Source organism: Balaenoptera borealis (assembly GCF_965194805.1).
Source record: "Balaenoptera borealis genome assembly, chromosome: 9".
Taxonomy (NCBI): domain Eukaryota; kingdom Metazoa; phylum Chordata; class Mammalia; order Artiodactyla; family Balaenopteridae; genus Balaenoptera; species Balaenoptera borealis.
The window spans coordinates 17,980,434-17,986,491 of NC_138873.1; the positions used below are offsets into that span (position 1 = coordinate 17,980,434).

At 41.5% G+C, this 6,058-nt stretch overlaps 1 pseudogene across 1 annotated transcript; it reads left to right on the plus strand.

Moving 5' to 3' along the window:
* Positions 1 to 246: 246 nt before the first annotated feature.
* On the plus strand, positions 247 to 3,124 carry LOC309635199 (anaphase-promoting complex subunit 13 pseudogene; annotated as a pseudogene). The gene is made up of 2 exons: positions 247 to 292; positions 1,108 to 3,124. The product of its transcript is annotated as an anaphase-promoting complex subunit 13 pseudogene (transcript).
* Positions 3,125 to 6,058: the final 2,934 nt, after the last annotated feature.

The following is a 6,058-nucleotide window of genomic DNA, read 5'->3' on the forward strand; positions in this document are numbered from 1 at the left end:
GCAGGATCTCAGTTAGTCACCGTTCCTGTCCTCTCTCTGCTCCTTACTTGCTCCTCCAATGAAGAAGAAAGAACTTATCTGATGGGCAACTCAGGAGAAGAAGCTGAATACACTCCCCCAGTCCCTCCTGGCACTTTCTTTAGGATGCCCCTGTGCAGTCTGCATGGTTTTTTTCCAATTCCTTCCATGCCACAGGCTTAGTAGATATGACCCATGATTAAGTCAGAAAGTCTATTTGGGAGCCCAATGTTGCCAGAAAGCTCAGTCACGTTCTCCAGTTTACCTTTCAGCAGTAAGAAAGCTGACATCTGAACCTACCACTGTCTGACTGCTGCATCTTTCACTTGGCTTGGAATCAGGTGGCAGGGGGGCTATGGACTGCCTACACTGAGCCTCGACACCATCTCAGTGGGTCACGGTGACCCATCGTTCTCATAACCATGTAACACAAATTTTATTCATCTCATCTTAGTGTTGTTTACTGATTAATGGAGTCAGTACTTTCTATCAACGCACAGAAGTAAAAATACAGGATTTTGTTTTGAAAAACAAAACTAACTGAGTCACCCATTCTGCAGTTATGGAATATCGTTTTTAGACCTCAAAGAAAAGTCCCTGATTTAGGAGAAAGGGATTCTCAAGACCACATCTCAATAAATATTTCTTAATAATTCAGAAAAGGGAAGGAGTGAGGAAGGTGAGGAAAGGAGAGGAGAGGGAGAAAGAGAGCATTCCTTTGTCGTAAATACTTCTTTTGCTAGGAAGGATATAGAAGTAGCCCACCACCAACCACTACCCAATAGTTTATGGAAACTTCAGCAGGTCACCTAACACCCAAAAACCCTTGGATCACAGGCAGTCTGTGATCTCGTCCACTGGTTAACTTCTTCCTGTTTCTGTCGGCTTGTGCATGAGCCTTCACTGATTATTTGTCTTTGAACATATGAAAAAATGTTTTAAACATCAGTTTTCTCACATCAAGAAAGCTTGCGACTTCTCCAAAACACCAAGGACAGCAAACATAGAGTCTGCAAAATGCAGTCAATGAACAAGTATTGTGAAAAAAATTAAAAGACTATAAAACACAAATATGTTTTCCATAAAAAGACAACATCCTGGAGGAGGTGGGCGCGGTGCTGGGCCGGGTACTGATCTGGCAAGATCACAGCTGCAGGAGAACGGACAGTGAGGTACAGAGAGATGGAAGGCTCTTGGATTTGACTGATGATGCTTGGCAAGAAGACAAGCTGTCTTGTGAGGATGCTGCAATACCACTGAATGAACTTCCTGCACCTGAAGAGGACAATGGTGGCACCACAGAAATCTTTTAAAGTACAAGAAATGAAGTGGACCAACTGGGCCTTATAATACCTCCATGAGAATGTTTCCCCCATAGGAAACTGATGTCTGGTTCCTTGTTCATGGACAGATTTTTTTTTTCTTAAAAAGGCAACATCCTGGGTGTTATAAGCTCTGGTTCATGATTCAGGAGGTCTGAACATTGGTTTCATTTTTGCTATCAATTTACAGCTTAACTTTGAGAAAGATGCCTAGCATTCCTGATGGTCTGAAAAACAGTTTGTAAAAATGAGTCATGATTATCTATAGGAACCAACAAACTGCTCCAACCCCATCCCTCTGGGTAGGGTAGAGTAGAAATAACACTGAGCTGGAAGATCTCAGGTGAATTACTTTCAGTCTCTGGGCTTAGTTTCTCATGTGTAAAATGAGGAAAGTTGGATGTGAATCCCTTTAATGTCCTGTGTTGAAAAGCCTAGGACACTGGGTTATAGGAGATTAAATGAGCACAACATCTTTTCTCTCCTTTGGACCCATAGTGATGGTAGTTTTGAAATCCCACACACATAGCTTCCAATGTCGCCTGGGCACTGGGAGAGAGACAGCGTATGGAGGACCACTCCTGGTCATTCTGTAGAGGCTAGATTTGGAATGGCACAGGTCACTTCTGCTTAACATTCCACTGGAGAGAATGTTGTTGTTTCCTGAAACTGCAAGGAAGCCTGGAATGTGCATAGTAGGAGAAGAAAATCTTTTAGTAGTTAGCTAGTAGTCTCTGCCACAAGACAATGGGAAAGAATTTAAGTGTGTCAACGATACGTGTAAGAAAAAAGAATACAGGGGCTTCCCTGGTGGCGCAGTGGTTGAGAATCTGCCTGCTAACGCAGAGGACACGGGTTCGAGCCCTGGTCTGGGAAGATTCCACATGCCGTGGAGCAGCTGGGCCCGTGAGCCACAACTACTGAGCCTGCACGTCTGGAGCTTGTGCTCCGCAACAAGAGAGGCCGCGACAGTGAGAGGCCCGTGCACCGCGATGAAGAGTGGACCCCGCTCGCCGCAACTAGAGAAAGCCCTCGCACAGAAACGAAGACACAGCACAGCCAAAAAAAAAAAAAAAAAAAAAAAAAGAATACAACTACCTGAACGGCAACTGGAATTAATGACTAAATGATAAACGACCAAAAGGTAAAAAAGGAACTGTGAACTAATGATTACTATCACATGATATTCTGAAAGATAAAACTATTCTGATTTTTTTTTTAATCTAGCAAAGGAAAGGGTAATTAATAAAAGTCTCTATGGTTGTATGCTTAAAAAAAAAAACACCTAGGACACAAGTAATACGCCAGGATAAAATTAATCAGTTGTTTTCCTTCATCTATTTGATGCTAGCCTGTGTGGGTGTTAGAGCAGAAGTGGGAGGTTGACTTTGTAAAGTTAACACCCCAGAATTGCTTTCAAAATATAATTAAGGGGCTTCCCTGGTGGCGCAGTGGTTGAGAATCTGCCTGCTAATGCAGGGGACGCGGGTTCGAGCCCTGGTCTGGGAGGATCCCACATGCCGCGGAGCAGCTGGGCCCGTGAGCCACAACTACTGAGCCTGCGCGTCTGGAGCCTGTGCCCCGCGACGGGAGGGGCCGCGATAGTGAAAGGCCCGCGCACCGCGATGAAGAGCGGTCCCCGCACCGCGATGAAGAGTGGCCCCCGCTTGCCTCAACTAGAGAAAGCCCTCGCATGAACCGAAGACCCAACACAGCCAAAAATAAAATAAATAAATAAATAAATAAAGTAGCTATAAAAAAGAAAAGTGCTTTTAAAAAAAAAATATATATATATAATTAAGTTGTTTGGCGGAAATCTTCCATTCAGAATCAAAGTACACTTAGAAGATATAAGATGTGGAATAAGTATTGTGCTTTAGTTAGATAAAAATGGCCAATGAAATGTGATTGTGCACTTTAATAACCAGTATTAAAAAATTCTTACAGTTTGCACTCTGTGTTTAAGTAAGTGAACTTTTCTAAAAAATGTCCTTGTTGCCCCACTAATGTCTTTTGCATTTCTGTGTGAAAATGCTTATTTCTTTGCCCCAAGGAACCAGAGATATGTCATGTCAGCTTAAAATATGGTTGGTACAGGCCTCAGAGTGAGCCCCTGGTGTTTGTTTAAATAGGCCTTTTGATTTGCAAGCAATTAGCCATTCATGACATATGACACTGTAACTGATGTCATCAGAGCAGCTAATTAAGTGTACTTATGCACATGACACTCCATGATGCAAGGGACTCAAAGTACAAACATATTTCCTGGTTTCTGGATACCACAGACTTAATAATTTGGCTGGAATTCATCACAATCTGATTATGCGTTTGGCAATGACCCCTTTGAAGAATGCAAACTGCTAGTTTCCCAAGAAATTTAATTTGGCATTCCTAGCCTTTTCTTTACTTTCTGCAATATTTCCTACACCTTCAATTAAATGAATCAGCTCTGCTACAGTCACTAATTTCTAGTGATTAACAAAAACAGGCCAGTGAGTTTGCTTTGAGCTTATTTCTATTTCGGCCTAAAGCAGAGGAAGTGTTGGGTAATGAGCAGCTGCTGAGAATTAGACCTGCCTGACTTATCAAGACTGTGGCAAATCTGCACGGTGATCAAGTGACATCTCTTCTATTTGCTCCATGACGTGGCTGGGAAATGTAGAAGGGAGCCCAGGGTCAGAGGAGGAGCCCAGGTCTGGAGATCAGGCAGATCTGCATTCAAATCCCAGGCCCACAACTTACTAGCTGCGAGACCTCTGACAGCGGGCTGAATCTTCTGAGGCCCACCTTCCTTATCGGTAATTACAGATAACAGCACATCCTGTGAAACATTTTTTCCAGAGTGGTGATATCAAACTATACTCCCACCAGCAATGTATAAGATGAGCTCCCCCAATTCATCAACACTTGTATAGTCAGTCTTTTTAATTTTAGCCATTTTGGCATACTGGGGTATCTCTTTGTGGTTTTAATTTGTATTTTTCCAATGACTAATGATGTTGAACACACTTAGTGGCCATTTTGAGATCTTTTTCTGTGGAGTACCTATGCAGGTTCTTTGCCCATTTTTAATTGCATTGTCTCCCTTTTTCTTATTTATTTTTAGGAGTTATTTATATATTTTGCATATAAGTCCTCTGTCAGATATTATGTGTTTCAAAATCTTCTCCCAGTCTGTGGAGCATTTTCATACTTATGTTATTTTTTGATAAATAGAAGTTCTTAATTTTAATAAACACTAATTTATAAACCTTTTCTTTTATGATTAGTGTTTTTTTGTGTCCAGTTTGAGAAATCTTTGCTTATCCCAAAGTACTGAAGATATTTTCCATTTTTTTTGTAAAGAAGCTTTTTTTTTTTTTTTAATTCTAAAATTTAGGTCTATGACCCATCTTGAATTAGTTTTTATGTATGGTGTGTGATGTAGGAATTGTGGTTCATTTTTTTTTTTCTATAACCAAATCCAAGTGCTCCAGCACAATTTATTGAAAAGAACATCTTTTGTCCACTGAATTGCAGTGGAGCCTTTGTCCTAAGTCAAGTGAACTATATAGGTGAGGGTCTGTGTCTGGATTCTATTCCACTGATCTAATTGTCTATGCACTAAAACTATGCTGTCTTGATTAAGTTTTGAAATCTGGTAGTTTAAGTCCTCCAACTTTGTTTTTCTTTAAGGTTTTCTTGTATATTTTAGATCCTTTGAATTTCCATATGAACTTTAGAATTAGCTTGTCAATTTTCCACCAAATAAACTGTTGGAATTTTGAAAAAAAAAAACAAAACCAATTCCTGCTTCAAAGAGTTGTTGGGAAGATTTAATGAAAAAAACTGGTACAATAAATAATAAGTTCACTACTAATGCCATCCCCCTTCTCCATGTACCCCCATTTCCCACTTCCAGTACTTTCCATTGCTGTCTCCCTCCCTCCCTCCCTTCTACAGCTATTTCTCTTCATACTTCCTCTTATGCATTTTAGACACTATAACAGGCAAAAGACACTGCTCCTGCCCTCAAATACTTAGTACCTAGTGGGAAAGACAGTAATAGGTACTTTTTTTTTTAACATCTTTATTGGAGTATAATTGCTTTACAATGGTGTGTTAGTTGCTGCTGTATAACAAAGTGAATCAGCTATATGTACACATATATCCTCATATCCCTTCCCTCTTGCATCTCCCTCCCACCCTCCCTATCCCACCCCTCTAGGGGTGCGTGGGACGCACACGGAAGGAACACGTAATTCAGTCCCAGAGCAGCAAAGCTTAGGTCGAGCAGATGGGGAGCAGTGAGATATGAATGACAGAGAGCTTGTACACAGCAGGAACATCACACGTAAAGGCCCAGAGGCAAGAGAAGGCCCGGACCTGCAGGTAGTTCCGTCTGGCCAGAGGCAGGGCACAGAAAGGTGGTTGTCGGAACTTGGAAGCAGGCAGAAGCCAGAGCTTAAAGTACTTCGTAGACCTTGTTGAGAAATTTAAACTTTATCCAGAGAGCAATTAGGTGCAACTGGAGGGTTTTAAGTGGAGAAGAGGCAGGATACAATTTGAGCTTTAAAAAGACAAAGGAGGAGGAGGAGCTGTAGGAATTAGTCAAGATAGTGAGGCCAGATACAAAGCCTGTGAAGTACTCCAGGGAAAAAGGACGGCAGCTAGAACCAGAGTAGGTAGAATTTCTATTAACCCTTCTTGAAACTGAGAACAGCCTGGAAACTTCTGTG